General features: G+C 42.2%; 1 protein-coding gene across 4 annotated transcripts in view; it reads right to left on the reverse strand.

Moving 5' to 3' along the window:
• The window catches only part of LOC144508481 (uncharacterized), a 324,608-nt gene that overhangs the window by 293,665 nt on the left and 10,172 nt on the right, over positions 1-20,771 (reverse strand). For 2 of the 4 annotated variants that reach the window (XR_013500288.1, XR_013500289.1), the window contains exon 1: positions 13,801-14,008. The exons of the other annotated variants lie outside the window; for them this stretch is intronic. The gene's annotated coding sequence lies outside the window, so the exon portion shown is untranslated. Of the gene's footprint in view, positions 1-13,800; positions 14,009-20,771 lie in introns of those variants that run through there. 4 annotated transcript variants of the gene reach the window in all.

Below are 20,771 nucleotides of genomic sequence, written 5' to 3' on the forward strand. Positions count from 1 at the left end.
CCCGACCCGCTGCTTCCTCCCTAACCTTCTGACTCCTCCCACCCCCTGACTCTCCTGATCCTGAACCCTCCAACTTACCACCTGACCTAACTTGATCTCACCTTACCCTAGCCAGCCAGCCACCTATCATTTACCCACTTACCTCAATTACACTCACTCACCAGTACAGTCAAAACTTTTTGGATGTCCCGTATCTTTTCAGTGTGTTAATGAATGTGGACGTACCAAAATACAGCAGCTGATGCTGTAACAAGTGGGATTTCTTCCCCCCCCCACGCCCCCCACCGATGATCCTGTACAATGAAGGAGAACTCACAGAGCAGGTACGCTCCCCATTTCTGAAGAAACCTGGTCCAGAAATGAAGAGCTACACCTTAGTGTAAGTTAAAAGTTTTTATTTATTAGTGTCATAAGCAGGCTTACATTAACACAATGAAGTTACTGTGAAAATCCCCTATTTGCCACATTCCGGCGCCTGTTTGGGTACACTAAGTGAGAATTTAGCATGGCCAATGCATCTAACCAGCATGTCTTTTGGACTGTGGGAGGAATCCAGAGCACCCGGAGGAAACCAACGCAGACACGGGGAGAACGTGCAGACTCCACATCGACAGTGACCCAAGCTGGGAATCGAACCCAGGTCCCTGGCGCTGTGTGGCAGCCGTGCTAACCACTGTGCCACCGTGCCACCCGTGTAAGAAAAGGAGCGGAGTGACAATCCAACAGTGATTGTCATTCCTAGGAAGATTCAGCTCCATTTCTTCATCATTTGGATGGAAGGTCCACATCTAAAATGTTAACTCACCTGTTGTCTCTCCACAGATGCTGCTAAACATTTCCCGCATTTTTCTTCTGTTTTTGATTCGGCCTTTCAGCATCTGCCCTCTTTTTTCCCCACTTTTATTTATATGGCATTTGTTTGTACGACCTGACTATTCTCCTTGTCGTAGAGAATACACCAAACTCTGCCAAACACAATGCAGATTGTCTCTGAGGAAGACCAAACATCCGGTTTTATAGTAAAAAAAATGGAAAATTGTTCCCTGCCTTTTTTCCGAACACAGACCGTTTATACATGCGTAATTATAATGCTCAGCAAAATGCTGTCGCTGCAACTAGTCAGTCTCGTCTCTGCTATTATGGAGCTTGTTTGTTTCCTGGAGTCCTGATCTAAGTCCTCTGACTGCATCTGGTTAGCAGCCACAGGATATCCAATAGTGCTGCATAAAATATAATCTTATGATTTAATAGTTGGTGACCTCATCTGCCCATTCACATTTTGTTATTTTTGAAGCACTCTCCCCATATTTATGGAACTTCTTTTGCCAGCTGTTGTATCTAGTGCAAGCCAAACAAATTACACCATTTATATCAACATGCCCAATTCAAAAAGGAAGCAAAAGTCATTCAGATCCCATATGTTTCTCCCACACATTTGAAACATATTTGTTTTTTTTAAAATGCGGCATTAATGTTACAACAATAGGTAAAAAAGGATACATTGCTTGACTTTTATTCCCCCTTTTTACTCACCTCTGCTGAATATGGCATGCGCTGCACAGTGGGTGTTGTCAACCCTGAAACTATTCAAGCCAGTAATCGTTCTGTACATGTGAGGCTACTGTGGGAAGTGTCTTTGTGTGGTTCTGGCATCAGAGCCCTGTCTGATTTGTAACCCTGCATTGCTTCCTTCAGCTAGAAAGTTCAAAAGTGAAAGGTGAACAACATATCTAAATTTGCTGATGACATTAAGTAAGGTGGAGCAGTTTATGGGAAATGGGAGCAGATAGCTACAAAGGGACATTGATAGATTAACTGAGTGGAAAAACTGTTAGCAGATGGAGATCAATGTGGGAAATGTCATCCACTTTGGATCTAAGAAAAGTAGACTCGTATTCTATCTAAATAGTAAGCGAGGAACTGTGAAGGGCAGGAAGATTTATGAAAGAATCATAGAATCCCTACAGTGCAGAAGGAGGCCATTTGGCCCATTGAGTCTGCACTGACCACAATCTCACCCTGGCCCTATTCCTGTAACCCCACATATTTATCCTGCTAACCCCCCTAACACTAGGGTCAATTTAGCATGGTCAAACAACGTAACCTGCGCATCTTTGGACTGTGGGAAGAAACCGGAGCACCCGGAGGTAACCCACGCAGACACGGGGAGAACATGCAAACTCCATACAGATAGTGGCCCAAGGCCTGAATTGAACCTGGGTCCCTGGCGCTCTGAGGTAGCAGTGCTAATCACTGCACCACCGTGCCATCCTGCGATCTAAATATGGAGATCACTAAAAATTAGTGGACAAGAACAAAATGTAATTAAAAAGAATAAAGGAATGTTAGCCATCATTTCCAGGGGGTTGGAGTACAAAGGGTTGCCACAATTAAATAACACTCTAGCTAGACCACATCTAGAGTATTTGTTCATCTCTGGCCATCATAAACCACACCAGGTTAAAGTCCAACAGGTTTATTTGGTAGCAAAAGCCACACAAGCTTTCGGAGCTGCAAGCCCCTTCTTCAGGTGAGTGGGAATTCTGTTCACAAACAGAGAACAGTGAACAGAATTCCCACTCACTTGAAGAAGGGGCTTGCAGCTCCGAAAGCTTGTGTGGCTTTTGCTACCAAATAAACCTGTTGGACTTTAACCTGGTGTTGTTAAACTTCTTACTGTGTTTACCCCAGTCCAACGCCAGCATCTCCACATCATCATAAACCAGGAAGGGCATGTTGGTGTACAGCAGTGCAGATTCACCAGAACAACACCACCGGCTAAAAGTGATAAATTACAAGGACAGGTTGCATAGACTAGGCTTATATTAGTTTGAGTTAGAAGATTAAGAGGTGATCGAAGTGATATCTTTAAGGTTAAAGGATTTAATTGGGTAGATAATAACTATAGTTCAATGCCCTCCTCCAACCCCCTAGATTATATTCTAACCAATTCTGGTGGGAGAGCTAGATTGGGGTGGGGGGGGGGGGGTTGTGCAATAACCATAGGCTGTTCAACGCTGATATCAGGAAGTTATCATTCACAAAAAAGTGGAGTACAAATCTCTAACTCAATTCCTCAAAAATGCTGTTCAATTTAAATCAATTGAAAATAAAAACTAATGTTGATTTCGCTTGGTAAGAAAATGAAGCGATCTGGAGCAACTGAAGATAAATGGAGTTGAGATGCAGATCCTCCATGATCCAAATCAAATTGAATGACAAAACAAGCTCGAGGGGCTGAATGGCCTCCTTCTGTTTCTATTTTCATATGATTCTTTCCAGTTGGTCTTTAAGAAAGAAAATTCTTGGGGGTGTCCTGGTCTCTTCCATTTTAGAATCAGGTCTCCAAGAAAGGCTCTTTCTGCAGAGTTTTCAAAATGCATTACAGTAATTAACAACATTTGCTGGTTAGCAGTTACATGTTTCAGTTAGAGATTTGCGCTTATGCAAGTTGAGGCAACAAAAAAAATCAAAATTCCGACAGTCAGAAAGAATTAACATAAACTTCAGCCCCCCACTGTTTATTATCGTGTCTTTTGTTGATTTATTTTGGAAACATTTAAGTCAACGATAATGAGATCACATGGAGAGTGCCTTGTAGCAGCTATTTGAATCCGACAATGTGAGGGACCTGAATTGATATCAGTAAGGAGAATCACCAGACCAGTCATTAACGCTGCATATTTTTCAGTTTGCTCATTCTATCAGACCCCCTCGAACACAATTCCCCTGACATCATCTATTCTCAGCGTGAAAGGAAAATTATACAGCTTCCCAATGTTAAAGGAAGCACACAACTGAAATAGGGTCGATTTGAAACCCCTTTGATTAACAGGTTTTCAAGGGGTTCCGTATGAACATGAGAAGTAGATTCAGCCCCTTGAGCCGGGACATATTTAATTAGATTGTAACTGATATGCATCTTAAATTCATCGGTTTGTATTGGTAACGGGCATGAGAGCCCGATTATGTTCCTATCCAGCACGTGCACTCCCATAGGAGCTACTAAGTAATGGTCAGGAGTAGGATATTGGATAACTCTCCGTTCCCTTAACCTGGAGGCACTATGGTCAATGATAACGCATCTACCATCCATATCATAGAGAACAGATTCTTCAGCACAATTCAGGAATTAAACCTTTTGATTTGATTTGATTTATTATTGTCACGTATATTGGCATACAGTGAAAAGTATTGTTTCTTGCGCACTACACAAACAAAGCATACCGTTCATAGAGAAGGAAAGGAAAGAGTACAGAATATTGTGCTACAGTTATAGCTAGGGTGTAGAGAAAGATCAACTTAGTGCGAGGTAGGTCTATTCAAAAGTATGATGGCAGCAGGATAGAAGCTGTTCTTGAGTTGGTACGTGACCTCAGACTTTTTTATCTTTTTCCTGACGGAAGAAGGTGGAAGAGAGTATGTCCGGGGTATGTGGGGTCCTTAATTATGCTAGCTGCTTTTCCGAGGCAGTGGGAAGTGTAGACAGAGTCAATGGGTGGGAGGCTGGTTTGTGTGATGGGTTGGACTACATTCACGACCTTTTGTAGTTTCTTCTAGTCTTGGACAGAGCAGGAGCCATACCAAGCTGTGATGCAACCAGAAAGAATGCTCTCTACGGTGCATCTGTAAAGGTTGGTGAGAGTCATAGCTGACATGCCAAATTTCCTTAGTCTTCTGAGAAAGTAGCGGCGTGGGTGGGCTTTCTTAACTATAGTGTCGGCATGGGGGGACCAGGACAGTTTGTTGGTGACCTGGACACCTAAAAACTTGAAGCTCTTGACCATCTAATCTGAACCTGGGATCAAGGCTATTATGACGCAGCTGCCTAATGAGTAAAACTCACTGAATCATTAGGGATCAACATGATTTTATAGGATCAGTTTAATCTATAAATACAGGTAACTCCTGAAAAAATTGCTCCAAATCATTGCTAGTATAGACTTCAATATCTAACATTTCTCTTGTTTGTGGTAGGCCGCTTAATTCAATGCAACTTTATATCAACAAAATAAAAACATAATAGGACAACATATGAAATTTAGAGTGGAGAAAATCTCAATACAGGATAAATAATGGATGCAGAATAGATTTAGTTTAGTTTAGTTAGTAGTGTCACATGTAGGCTTACATTAACACTGCAATGAAGTTACTGTGAAAATCCCCAAGTAGCCACACTCCAGTGCCTGTTCAGGTGCACTGAGGGAGAATTTCGCATGGCCAGTGCACCTAACCAGCACATCTTTTGGACTTGTGGGAGGAAACCGGAGCAGCTGGAGGAAACCCATACAGCCAGGGGGAGAACATGCAGACTCTGCACAGACAATAAGCAAAGCCGGGAATTGAACCCGGTCCCTCTTGCTGTGAGGCAGCAGTGCTGAGCACTGTGCCACCGTGCTGCCCCATGGTGGTCTTACAAAAGTTGTCTATATCTTTGTCAGAGTGCTGAACAGGCCATTCGGCTCATTGGGTTTGCACCGACTCTCTGACAGATTATCCCACCCAGGTCATCCCCTCCCTCCCCTCTCTCCCCCATGACCCCACACATTTCCCGTGGCTAATCAATTTAGCCTACACATCTTGGGACACTGAAGGGCAATTTAGCATGGTCAATCCGGGTTCGATTCCCGGCTCGGGTCACTGTCTGTGTGGAGTTTGCACATTCTCCCCATGTTTGCATGGGTTTCCTCCGGGTGCTCCGGTTTCCTCCCACTGTCCAAAGATGTGCTGGTTAGGTGCATTGGCCATGCTAAATTGCTCCTCTGTGTACCCGGACAAACGCCGGAGTGTGGTGACTCGGGGATTTTCACAGTAACGTCATTGCAGTGTTAATGTAAGCCTACTTATGACTAATAAATAAACTTTACTTTACTTTACTTTAATCCACCTAACCTACACAGCTTGGGACACTAAGTGGCAATTTTAGCATGGCCAATCCATCTAACCTGTACATCTTTGGACTGTGGGAGGAAACCAGAGCACCTGGAGGAAACCCACGCAGACACGGGAAGAATGTGCAAACTCCACACAGACAGTCACCCAAGGCTGAAATCGAACCCTGGTCCCTGGAGCTGTAAGGCAGAAGTGCTAACAACTGCGCCACCATAAATTACGAAGTAAAAGTTTAAAGTTTATTTATTAGTCTGACAAGTAGGCTTACATTAACACTGCAATGAAATTACTGTGAAAATCCCCTAGTCGCCGCACTCCGGCGAATGTTCGGGTAGACTGAAGGAGAATTTAGCATGGCCAATGCATCTAACCAGCACGTCTTTCGGACTGTGGGAGAAAACCGGAGCACCTGGAAGAAACCCACGCAGACACGGGGAGAACATGCAGACTCTGCACAGACACTGACTCAAGCCAGGAATCGAACCTAGGTCCCTGGCGCTGTGAGGCAGCAGTGCTAACCACTGTGCCACCATGCCAGAAGAGGGGAGTGGGGTGAGGGTAAATTATATACAATGGTTTATAGTAGGCACAATGGTTTCTTTAAACAGAATCTCACAAGAATGTCCAGATGATTGCTTGCCTATACAGAGACAAAGTGAAGGCTGGGAAAAGATTTACTTCAGCCATCAGGAATTTGCTTACATCAGATTTGCACAAAGATGGATTTGAATTGTGTTACAGACTTCCTGCCTAATAACAATGAAAAGATGAAATCCTGATAAGAGCAACTTTGTTTGAAATGACTTTCCCAGTTGACATCAGAATCAGTGGAAAATGCAACATTTAGTTCAGTGACAGGCATTACTTGAAGCTACTCGTGGCACCGTGTTTAATGTCACTGCTTATGTTTCAATCCGCAGAATGTAGTCCAAGTGACTGTGATCCCGACAGTTTGCAAACCATCCTGTTTATGTTAGAGATTGTATCAATGTCATCAGGTAGGGTAAAAATGCCTCTATTGTGCCTCTCTTAGTCAGCTGGTTTTACACTGCAATTCCCCCTGCTCACTTTAGTTGACAAGCTGAAGAAAATATACATTAAAGATAGAGTTTAAAAAAACATTGAGCATACCTTAGTACAATGGTGTGTGTTTGCGTACACCTGCCCTTTGTAGGAAGTTTGGTAATTTGAGTACTAGGCATGTGCAGAACAACCATTGCAATCTGGCATCTATTAAGCACACTAAACATGGTGCAAGACTGATTGAATTTTTAAAAAGAAGTGTCACATTCCCTTCTGTCATTGTCGCATAAAAATGCTAAATTCGCTGATAATCGTTTTCGCTTTCTGAAATCCGCCAATTCTCACAAAATGTTGGACATCATTCTATCGTCTCTCTCACACATGTACAGATCATTTATTTTCTTATCATTTGTGATTTGCACATTTCCCTAGGTTTATTTTGTTGCCTGTTACTTCTCCACAAAATGCTCCCACTCAGGTTGGAAAGGAAGAAGTTGGAAGGGAAATGGGGAGGATGAGAAAATGTAGAAATACATTCAAAAATGCCTTTTGTGATTATATGTCTGAACATATGAAAAAGGACAAAGGAAAACAGCAACAACTTTATTTATATACCACCTTTAATGTAATAAAATGTCCCAAGGTGATTCACAGGAGCAATGTAAAGAACATTAGATACTGACGCCGAAATTCTACCATCCCATCTGCCATGGAATCGGAGCAGGTGAGGGAGCGGACAATGGAAATGTCCGTTGACCTCGGGTGGGATTTTCCTGTCTCGGGTCGACCAAGGTTGTAAAATCCCGCCCAGAATCACGAAAGGGGATAAGAGAATAGATGACCAAAATCTTGCTTCTTAAAGGAGAAAGGGAGGTGACAGCATGGAGAGGTTTAGGGAGGGAATTCCAAAACTTCAGGCCTAGGCCAGGTGCGGGCAAACCAGGACCCATGTGCCACATTCGGCCTGTAGGAGCCTTTAATCTGTCCTGGGGTTTACGGCAATGCAAGGAAAGTAGCTCAAGGTAACTTGGCCAATGTTCGTGACACAAAGACGGATATTTCTTGAAGAGTGTGGCTGCCATGATAAAGCAGGGGAGCACATGTAGAGAAGCGCTGAGATCAGCATTAGGTCAGTGTACATAATCATAGTTTTGATTTGCTTTGTGGTTTTGCTAGCATATATACAGTAATTTATTCCAGATTGGGATAGCATTGAGAATAAGCAGACAGGGTATTGAGGAATAGAATTGAGGACATTTTAGTCAGACAGAGACTCGGTTGGGCAATTCTTCAAGAAGTTCTCTCCAGTGAGCACTGACTGTCTCCCTATTCTTGATAAGATCCTCTCCCTACTTGATTTCCCGTGGGGTGGGCCCTTGAGTGTTGGGCTATTGAACATCTTGACCACACATGAGGATGATATCCATAAGTTGTTGGATTTCCCGCACTCTTTCTACCCACTGGCTGTTCTTTATGCTGTATCGTTGTCAATTCAGCCACCTGTAGGTCTGCTGCTTTTCTCTTGAGCCATGGTAAAGTTTCTAATCTGTGAAAGTTGTGCGCTTACTCTCCATTAGGTATCTCTTAGTCAATTTTGTCAAACCCATAATGGCGTTTCCTGGTGAAAAGACCAAGGACCTCTTCACAGTCACTTGCTATGGTTGACTTCAGGGGCAACCAGGCACTATGAGCACCTTGTAGATCCTGCTGGTGGTTGGAGTTTGAGAGGTTGGCAGTGACGCATTGACTGAGTGGGATCTTTCAATGTTAATTTTCTTGTGGATTGCTTCTGTTGCCTCTGCTGTTTCGGGGAGTAGGCGGGCAGGCTGATCATGATGCTAGATCTGATAAGGCCGTGATTGGCCCAGCAGTCATCAGTGGTTGTCATGGTGTGGATAATGTAAACATCTCTGTGGTCCCTTGCTTGAACAATGATGTAGTCAAGTAGGTGCCAGTTTTTGAACCGTGGAAGTTGCCATCTCTCCACAGATGCCACTGGACCTGCTATGTATTTCCAACATTTTCTGTTTTCGTAACACATTCAAGGACTTGAAGTGGAAAGCCTGATTGGAGATGGAACAGTAATTGCTAGGACAGTTGGGCCAAGAGTTGGTTTCCTGAGGAGAAGGGTCATGACAGTAGATTTCCAGGGCAGAAGGGCAGCCCTGGAAAGAGAAGAGAGAACTCTTCACAATATCAGTTAACTTGGGGGTCATCTAGGTGATCAGTGGTTTCATGAGAATTGGGTCAAATGGGGTTTCGTGAAAATTGGGATGGTTGGCTGATTGGTCTAGGTGTATGCTCCTCACTTAGGGAATAGCATTAGAATGCGAGAGGTACCGGGTTCAAATCCTGGACGAGCCCAGGAATTTTTCCCAAAAGCAGGGGAGACTAAAACTAGAGGGCATAGGTTTAAGGTGAGAGAAGAGAGATACAAAAGGGTCCAGAGGGGCAGTGTTTTCACTCAGAAGGTGGTGAGCATCTGGAACAAGCTGCCAGAGGTAGTAGTAGAGGCGGGTACAATTTTGTCTTTTAAAAAGCACTTAGGCAGTTTCATGGGTAAGAGGGTACAGAGGGATATGGGCCAAATGCCGGCAATTGGGACTAGCTTAGTGGTTAAAAAAAAAAGGGACGACATGGACAAGTTGGGCCAAAGGGCCAGTTTCCATGCTGTAAACCTCTATGACTATGACTCTAAGTCAAACAAGTTCCAGGAGCATGCAGTAACTGGGTGACATAAGACTCAAAATGAGACGTACCTTCTGTACGTAGACATTTAACAACACTCAGTGACTTCAACAGAAAGGAAAGTTTAACAAGATGTGATCAATCCAATTCCACCAGTTGAATTTTGTCCCTCTCCTCTTAAAATCTCATGGCAAAGCTGCTGTGCAATAGGCTTTCCCTCTCTCGCTTTGAGAGCAGTCTGTGCTTGGGACCTGTCAATGTAACTAACGGTGAACATTTGTCTCCCACCATTCAGTGATATATATTCAGCTTCAGTGTCTTGCATCCTCATGTCAACTTAGATTTCATTCAATTTAGTACAGAAATGGACTCCATTTTTGGAAGTCACCTTTTCCACAATAGCCCTGATGATCCTTTCTAATTAAGTTGGTTAGTTAACACTAAAGACCCAATCCAAATGTTCTGTCTGCTACACAAGACTAGAGACACAAACACTGCAACTATCCACAAACAGGTACGTTTGGAAACAGATGTTCAATGCGCCTCCAACCCAAACCCATCAGATATCATGAAAAAATAACAAAATCTGACCATCTGTTTCAAAAATGCTAACAACTCAAACACAAATATTACAAACAGTCCTGACTACAGGTATATTTGTTATTTAGATCCAGACTCCACTTTTCAGTGTTCTTCAGGAGAATAAACTTTCCCAAATTCCTCTCGGATCAGTCCATAGAGATGACTCAAAAAGTTAAGACAAGGCAGAGAGGGAGAAAAAAAACAAGCAGCAGGAAACTTAATTGAAAATCTGTTTGTGTCCCACTTCAGGATGACTGATGGGATGGACAGGATGTAATGAGGAATAACAGCACAGGATGTAACAGATTGGCATGACATGGGAAAATTCAGGAATTTGGCACAGTACAGGAATGATTGATGAAACAAACTCCCGCTATATACAAACCAACAAACAGCATGACACATCACATTACAATTCACAATTAAATACAAAACCATAAACTGTCTACCCTATTGGGATACCAACATCATATCACCTCAAATCCTTGCGATTGCCCTTAAAGTGTTAATGCTGCAGATTGTCCATATTATTTCCAAACAAACATGGCTAGGGTTCTGACTACTAATTTATCATTTTGAATGCTATTAAACTCAGCTCACGAATCGATTCCAATTCTTTGAACTGGAGCAAAACCACCTTGGTGACAGATGTACATAACAGTCCGTCACCTTGCAAACCATTCCTGAGATTGCAACAACTTCCTCAACACTGGGGAGACCAATCGCAAATTGGGCGATCGCTTTATGGAACACCTCTGTTCATGCTGCAAGTGTGACCTCTTGTGAAACCCCAATGTTAATCACTTCACCATTGGTGCCCAAGCCTTCAGTTGCATAAGTCCCTAAGCCTCCCTGTCTCTCTCTGTACATCACTTTCCTCCTTTAAGATACTACTTAAAATCTATCTCTTTGATCAAGCTTTTGGTCATCTGGCGAAATATCCCCGGATGTGCCTTGGTATCATATTTTGTTTTATAATGCTCCAGGGAAATGCTTTGGTACATTTAACCCGGGCAGAAATGGATCTCTCCTTAATGGATTCCCTGGATGCATCAGAAGTCTCCACCCCACTCCAAGATGTTAACCCCCTGCCGAGGATCCCCTCCCTACGTTGCCTCTCAAACCTTCGCTTCCCACCTTCTCTTGGCAATTAATTAAAAAAAAAATACAGCACAAACAGGCCCTTCGGCCCACAAGCTGCGCCGGTCATGTCCCTACCTACCTAGGCTTATATATAGACTTACCTATAACCCTCAATCCTATTAAGTCCCATGTACTCATCCAGAAGTCTCTTAAAAGACCCTATCGAGTTTGCCTCCACCGCCACTGACGGCAGCCGATTCCACTCACCCACCACCCTCTGAGTGAAAAACTTACCCCTGACATCTCCTCTGTACCTACCCCCCAGCACCTTAAACCTGTGTCCTCTCGTAGCAACCATTTCAGCCCTGGGAAAAAGCCTCCGAGAATCCACCCAATCTATACCTCTCAACATCTTGCACACCTCTATCAGGTCACCTCTCATCCTTCGTCTCTCCAAGGAGAAAAGACCGAGCTCCCTCAGCCTATCCTCATAAGGCATGCCAACCAATCCAGGCAACATCCTTGTAAATCTTCTCTGCACCCTTTCAATCATTTCCACATCCCTCCTGTAATGAGGCAACCAGAACTGAGCACAGTACTCCAAGTGGGGTCTGACGAGGGTCTTATATATTGCATCATTATCCCCGGACTCCTAAACTCAATCCCTCGATTGATGAAGGGCAGCACACCATACACCTTCTTAACCACCTCCTCTACCTGCGAGGCCGATTTAAGAGTCCTATGGACCTGGACCCCAAGGTCCTTCTGATCCTTTAGCATGGCCAATCCACCTAACCCGCACATCTTTGGAGTGTGGGAGGAAACCGGAGCACCCGGAGGAAACCCACACCGACACGGGGAGAACATGCAAACTCCACACAGACAGTGACCCGAGGTTGGAATTGAACCCGGGTCCCTGGCGCTGTGAGGCAGCAGCGCTAACCCACTGTTCCATTCTTACAATGAGGCAAGACCCAAAACACTTACAATTCTGAGGAAGGGTAAACATTAGACTGTTTGGTGATGTTATAGCCGTACACATCTTCATTGATGCCTTCTGAAAAGTAAATTATACTGGATGCTTGCTTAACTTGGGGTTTGACATCTGAATCCATGTTCTCCAGTCAATGCACAAAGTACATTTTCCAGAGAAAGTCGTTTATTAAATTGCCACTTTCAAATTTTACAGTTAAAAAAAAAATATGGCATTGCATTTCATTCTCAAACATAGCTTCATGTTACAATTTGTTTTAAAACAGGAAGCACGCAAAGAAGCTTCTCATTTACAATCATCTTAATTGATCATGGGATGGAATAGCTGCCATTTTGCGTGACTTCGGTGTCAATTATTAAAATTCATTAAGACATATTGGAAGCCAAAATTCCTCAGGGCTTCTGCCAATCTCGTGTCAGAATTATAGTAGGAAACCAACAGAACTCTCAGAAAAAGAATGTAGAGCTGGTTGCACCAGGTCCCTGCCATTTCCATGAATTTCCGATTTGCTTTATGAAGAATGTAATCTACTTCCTTCCCTTTCAAGGAAAATGATGACATCGGGGCTCAGCCAGGGACAGTAACGGGGGAAGGAGCACTCTGTGCCAAAAGTTGCTACTTATTTCACTCAAAAAAATAGAACCAACCCTCTTACATGGGCAATGTAGTGACTAAATGCAGTTATGCTCCCAAAAGTCTGGGCACAGCCCTTTAGGCTAATGGATGGACCCACATGTACTTAGCTATGTAAAAAGATGTACAGAATTCACGCATTTAAATAGACCAGCTATCAAAATCAAAATAGAGGGTGGATTGGTTAATCCCTAGCAGGAATGTTCTATGGAGTTACGTTTCAGATTGAAGGATCAAAACTGTAGCCAGTCTTTGCACACTGCTATAAACATTGATTTAGTGTTACACATTACAAGCATACAACTCCTAATCCAACCATAGTTTCATTCCATTCCTATTTATTGGAGTGCAAATGAATGACCAGTTAATTTCCGTCACCTGCCTGCAATTAAGTACAATTAATATACATTTAGCACATGAAGGGATAAAATTGAAGGTTCTAGCTTTCAACTCCAAACTGCCTTTCTCCAGAGACGAATTTAATAATGGTGAATCTTGTCATTAATGAGGCACACGCTAAAAGCAGGCAAGAGCTTGCTTAACATTCACAAGTCACAACCTGGTGACATAATTTAACTGTCATTTATTAATAAGATAATCTGCAGTCTTTCCTCTCACGGATAACGACATGTTGCTTGTTGTATGGAAATCACTAGTTAGCACTTAACATTTTTTAAACGAGACCAAGTTTTACTTTTTACCCTCCTCTGAACAAAGACCTGTTTTATATATCTGATCTCCAGAATAGAAAAACTTCGAGATCTTTCACAGAAAGATATCAGTAAAGAATAGAGCCCCAGAAAAAATGGTAAGTACAAAATTTAAAAACAGCGCGGAAACCATGGATATCCCCCTTTCCATAGCTCTTGCTGTTGCTGGGTTATATTTACGTGGTTGCTACATACCTTTGCTAGGTTATTGGCACTTCTCTGATAGCTCACCAAAGTGATCCTTCTTCATGCATGAACCCAAGCCTCTGAGTGTCAACAAGCTATTCAACCATGGAGGAAACCACAGCTGACCCTGATGCTATCCATAATTAAAATGCACAGACGCATATGTATACTCTCCAGTGGATAGTGATCAGGAACAGGAATTCTGGCTAATAGCTCTCTACTGTGCTGGCCTGCAGTGTTAACCATGGGTGGAAACAGGGTGCCTAGCTTTAACATTGAATTATTTACTTACCAGGAATGCATCGTTTGCAAACAAGGAGGTAGGTGAGTCTCCATGGATACCAACGTGAGCTGCTCAAAAGGGCTTGGGGGAAAATGATAACTCTTCTTCCAATACTTCTGTTTTGAGGCGAGGTTGGTCAGGACACTACAGACCATATACCAATATTTTTGATGCAAACCCAACATTCCATGGCAGCAAATGCTCCATAATAGTACTTAAAGAGAAATGTATTATGCTGGTACAAAGATATTATGTGGTATATGATAGATATTTTCTAACCAATTTACATTTCTGCTTCTCTATAATCATAAAAAAAGTTATAGGTTTATTTAATAGTCACAAGTAAGTTTACATTTATTTATTAGTGCCACAAGCTTACATTAACATTGCAATGAAGTTACTGTGAAAATCCCCTACTCGCCATACTCTGGCGCCTGTTCGGGTACACTGGTGGAGAATTTTAGCATAGCCAATGCACCTAACCAGCACCTCTTTTGGACTATAGGAGGAGGAAGCCTGGGCACCCGGAGGAAACCCACACAGACGCGGGGAGAACGTGCAGACTTTGCACAGTGACCCAAGACGGGAATCGAACCCAGGTCCTGGCACTGTGAGGCAGCAGTGCTAACGACTGTGCCACCTTGCCACCCCCTGAAGTTACTGTGAGAATCCCCTAGTTGCCACACTCCAGCGCCTGTTCGGGTACACTAAGAGGCAATTTAGCATGGCCAATGCACCTAACCCACAGGTCTTTCGGAGGAAACCGGAACATCCGGAGGAATCCACGCAGACACGGGGAGTGCGTGCAAACAGTGACCCAAACCGGAGTCCCTTATGTTGTGAGGCAACAGTGCTAACCAATAAGAATATAAAAACTAGGAGCAGGAGTAGGCCATCTGGCCCCTCGAGCCTGCTTTGCCATTCAATAAGATCATGGCTGATCTTTTCGTGTACTCAGCTCCACTTACCTGCCCGCTCACCATAACCCTTAATTCCTTTACTGTTCAAAAATTTATCTATCCTTGCCTTAAAAACATTCAATGAGGTAGCCTCAACTGCTTCACTGGGCAGGGAATTCCACAGATTTACGATCCTTTGTGTGAAGAAATTCCTCCTCAACTCAGTCCTAATGTGCCACCATGTCATCCCAATATACAAACTAATGAGAGTTCCGGTTACATTCTGATTACATAAAGACATGAGGCTCTCTGTAAAAGTGGACTTTAGAAATCCAAGAAAAATGTTATCAAAAAAGCGATACTGAGAAAGTGATTTTTATGTATTTTTTGTTCGTGAAATACATGCACTTGAATCCATTAATGTCTTAATTTGCTACATTGTGAACTCAGGTTTTTACGGGATAAAGTGACAAGAAGCCATTGTAGGATCAAACACGTAAATACATAAATCAAGGTGAAATGGGCTGTGGCCATAATTTTTACTGTTCAGTTTTTTCTCAGATTACAAGTACATTTCTCATATCAATTCATGTCACGGATCAACTGTCCAGCCAGAACAAATATTTTTCTCAGTGTTTGCCATTCGATGGTTATCAACAGAAAAGCTCTGCTTATAAAATCTGGGCCAAACAATATTGCTCTGTACTCTATACTCTAGTTCCAAATAAAATTTGTGGAAGATTTCAATAGTGTTTTATGATTGAAATCCCAAAACTCTTGTCCAATCCTCTCTGAATGAACCAGGAATTCGACAAGTAAAACAACAGAGAAAGCCTGTCATTTACTTCAACAACACCAATACAGCAACTGGTAGTTCATTCAGCATTCAAACACATGAATAAAAGGGGAGTTCCTTCCTGTTCACTATTTCCATTTGCAGAGAGAGTTTTGTCTGCTGTAACATGTATTTTGGCCTGTGGCTGTCATTCTTTGCTTCATTTTGGAGTCCCTTGGAATTATGAATCAACACCCTGGACACTGTTATACACTCCTTGAGAGAAACAGAGTCATTACAATTTGTTTCGCATTTCTTTGAAAATTTCCTTTATTGTCTCAAAAAATGCACAGTACATAGTTGCAGACAGGCGATCATGTAATTAAACCTCCAGGAATACATCTGACCAGAGCTGGCAACCATAATCCTTCTTGTTCCTCTTGCAGTAGTTCAAGTAAAGCAAAAATATATTTTCAAAGGCAGAAATGATTGGAATGTAAATATTTTTTATATGAAATTCCAGATTCTATCAGGAAAGATTTAATCAGATTCATGTTGCAACAGTGATAGAAATTTCAGCTTCCCAAGGCACCTCTCGAGGCAGAGTGGGGAAGTTCTCCCTTCCATCCTGACCAACATTTATCCTTCAAACAACAGCACTATCGATCGGGGAATTAATCTCAATGCTGTTTACGTGATCTTTGTGCACAGTGGCTGACACATTTCTCTGCATTATTGCAGTGACAACATTTTGAATCACTTCATTGACTATAAAGCCTATGGGACATTCTAAGGTCATGAAAGGCGTCATATAAATGCAAGTTCTTTTGTTTGATACGCAGCATGAATTTCAAATGCAACTTATATTGTAGGAATACTGGAAGTGTAAACATGCAGGTGGAAGAATGTCACAGTGCATTCAACTTAGGACAACAAAATACAAATTTAGGTCTGTTTGGTTAATTTCTGACTTGGCTTATGCTGTAAATTGGGCCGGGAACTTATTGAAAGGAAAATCAGAGGTTTGGTCCCTTTCTCTGGTCCTAGCTCCATCTCCCATCTTCCAGTCACTCTCTATATATTAGCACCCTGTAACAGATTGCATTGGTAGACCCGTATGTTGGCAGAGTCTAGTTTAAGCCTGGGTACTTTGTACTATGGTATGGATATCGAAAGAAGACAAAGGGAGAATTTCATTTTCAAGACATGACATTTAGACAGAATAGAAAATGCAACAATAACATCCATGTTACAACTTTGTGTTGGAAGGATACTCACTGCAAATCATCCAATAAAATTCAGTCCTTACTCAAGTATGTAATTGCCACATCCTCTCTGTTTCCATTGATTTAAATCAATAGATCGTCAATTACTCATCAAGTGTCACTTTCTACCTGATCCGAGTTAGGTTTAGAATCATTGATAGGATTATACCATCACAGTGACACATAAGTTCTAAAAGTGAAATGATTCGGTAGATTTTATTGAAAGAAGAGCAAAAATAAAGGCGATACAATGCCTTTTAATTTCATTGTGCATTTCAATAAAACCCAACAGGAAGCACAGGAAAAGAAATATTACACCTTCAAGAATAAAACAAATTACCATCTTTTCTGGCCCTTCCAGGGAGCAGTGAACAGACACCGATGGCACTCTTAAAAACATCTGAAGAAAAAGGCTGTTAATTGCTGTCTAGACATTTTATTGCTGCAATAAGTTTCTAACAGTTAATGCTATGTTTTCAGGGTTAAAACATTCAGTCTAAACAATTAGTTCATTCCATTCACAAAACACCTGATTTATAATGCACCCTCCTGCTGTGGATGGAACATGTTTTACTGCTTGTGTGTGAGATGTTTAAACATGAGGCCAACATGTTCCCCTATTGTTTTTAAGTCCTTTATTAATTAAAGAATGTATATCAATATGTGCGGTTGATCTGCAGAGAAGATTAGTGACGTTTGCGAAACTGGGAACTATTAACTTCTGGAGCAGTTTCCACTTATTAAAAGACAAAACCTTTTTCTAGAAAGTTCCAAAGTTGGACATTCCAATGTAGAAACATATACCCAATTTCTGCGGCTACCTTTTCGATTCTCGTGGGATATTTAAACAACAAAGATGGCATATTATTTCGGTTGTTTGTCTTCCTCATTCCTCAGTAACATATTCAGCACCTATGGGCTTTTATAATTGAGAAAAAAATCATTACTGTTTCAATAATATTTACCTTGGAATCTTTGCTGCCAGTAATTTGACTTGAGTCATGAATAATCCACTTATAATACTCACTGCTACTCATTCTGTCACTCACAGAGATGATTGCCCCATCATGCTAAGTTCTTAAAAAATTTCCTAAACATTGAGTCTGCCAAAAAAAAGGGCTTTGAAATTTCCTGCTGTTCTGAGTTATTTGTGATGTAAATCAAACTTCCTGGAGACTGTAAGAGAACATTAAGATACATTCACCATTATTCTGAAATACTTGCTTCAAAGGTAGGCTATTCGAATCAGAGGAATCTAGCTTCCTGTGAGTTACTTAGAATAAGATTAATCATATTGTCAGATTGAGCAGTACTAAAGACCTCATTTTATTAGAAATCTCCTTCAGTGGTTCAGCTGGTAAATGCACAGTGTGGTGCAATGAACCATAGAGACCAGATTCTATAGGTTCAATGCTTGATCAATATCGGACATATATTCAAGGAGGAACAATTTGCAGGGCTATGGGGGAAGAGCAAAGGAGTGTGATTAATTGAAAGGTTCTTTCAAAGAACTGGCACAGGAAGATTGGAGAAAATTTCCCGATTCGCTGCTGTGAATGTATGATGTGTTAGCTGATCTCAGCTATGTTGAATGTACAGGCGATGACAATTGACCTCTGACCCCCATTGATTCCTTATTTTTATATTCATTCATGGGATGTGGATCCGTCCCTAATTACCCTTAAGAAGGCAGCAGTGAGCTGCCCTCTTGAACTGCCGCAGCTATTGGGTGTAGGTACACCCAAAGTGCTGTTAGGGAGGGAGTTCCAGGATTTTGATTCAGTGACAGTGAAGGAACGGTGATATCGTTCCAAATTAAGATAGTGAGCAGCATGGAGGGGAACTTCCAGGTGGGTGTGTTCCCATGTATCTGTTGCCCTTGTCCTTCTAGATGGTAGCAGTCGTGGGTTTGGAAAGTGCTGTCTGAGGAGTCTTGGTGAGTTCCTGCAGTGCATCTAGTAGATGGTATACACTGAAACATGTACACATATCTGATTATAGAGTCATATCCCTGAATCTTTTAGTAGTTTCTGATGCCCTTTTTTTAGCAGTTTCCAATCTCCTGGCCATAACTATAACCTCTTTACCATAGGTGTCCAAACTCTATCTCCATGCTGCATCAGGGTGATCTGAGGGTTCACCACTGCTTCCTTGAATGGAGGCCTAACCAGTCTTCATCCACCACTCCTCTGCCTGGCTGAATTTGTTCTCACATTGAACAACTTCTCCTTCAACTCCTCTAACTTCCTCCAAATGAAAGATATTGTGATGGTTACCCACATGAGTTCCAACTATACCTATCTTTTTGTGGGATATGTGGGTCACTCCTTGTTTCTTTATGCCTCCTGGACTCAACACTGAGTTGAACAACTTTTGATTTTCACCTCCGCTCCCATTTTGTTTTGTTTTTCTTCTTCAAGTTTGATTTTTCCTCCCATTTCTCTTATATTCTTTACAATGTTTTCAGACTGCAAGGATTCTGGATCCTGCCATTCGCACCTCCTCTGGACATATGTATTGTTTCGTTACTTGCCCCAGTAGCACTCCCTTTGAACTTGTACTATGAAATCCTTTTATTATTTAATCTGACCCACCCTCCACTCATACACTGACCTTCACTTTTGTTCTTCTTCCCATCCTTCCACCTTGCACTCACTCATGATCTATTACATTTCTAACTATTCCCAGTTCTGTTGAAAGGTCACAGACCTAAAACATTGGGCTGAATAATATGTGCCAATGCGGGAGGGGTATGGTTGGGACCCACACCGGGAAGTGGGCAGCCTTCTGACTTCTCCCGTTATTGAAATGTAACCCAAAAAGCTCAAATTGATCCAATTGCAAGCAGAGAGCGGGTTTGAGGCCTACAGTCAGTGAACATCCCACCCAAGCAATGTTGGAGGGCAGGATGTCTGGCCTCCAAAGCCTTTGACTATGATCCGGAAAGAGGGCAAGGTCAGTAATATAAAGGTCCCTTGGCACAGGTCAGTGTCAGGGGTCCAGCAAATGTCTGCACTCAGCAGCATTCTACAGCTTTTTGGAACAGGGGGAAGTTGATGTCCTTGAAGGTAAATATGCATGTGTGATATCTGATGTGTCTTGCATTTGCCAATGAGAAGAAGTGGTATTCATTTTGATCATAAATAAGTTTCCCATAGAGGAGCTGTCTAGTTGCTGCATATTTCCCTCCAGAGATAGAGTCATAGAGGTTTACAGCATGGAAACAGGCTCTTCGGCCCAACTTGTCCATGCTGCCCTTTTTTTTAAAGCACCTAAGCTAATCCCAATTGCCCGTATTTCGCCCATATCCCTCTATACCCATCTTACCTATGTAACTGTCTAAATGCTTTTTAAAAGACAAAATTGTACCCGCCTCTACTACTACCTCTGGCAGCTTGTTCCAGACACTCACCACCCTCTGTGTGAAAAAATTGCCTCTCTGGACCCTCTTGTATCTCTCCCCTCTCACCTTAAACCTATGCCCTCTAGTTTTAGATTCCCCTACCTTTGGGAAAAGATATTGACTATCTAGCTGATCTGTGCCCCTCATTATTTTATAGACCTCTATAAAATTGCCCCTCAGCCTTTTACGCTCCAGAGAAAAAAGTCCCAGTCTATCCAGCCTCTCCTTATAACTCAAGCCATCAAGTCCCGGTAGCATCTTAGTAAATTTCTTCTGCACTCTTTCTAGTTTAATAATATCCTTTCTATAATAGGGTGACCATGTCAAAGCCATTGAAGCGGGGGGAGGGGGAGAA

Source organism: Mustelus asterias, chromosome 20 (genome assembly GCF_964213995.1).
Source record: "Mustelus asterias chromosome 20, sMusAst1.hap1.1, whole genome shotgun sequence".
NCBI classification, from domain to species: domain Eukaryota; kingdom Metazoa; phylum Chordata; class Chondrichthyes; order Carcharhiniformes; family Triakidae; genus Mustelus; species Mustelus asterias.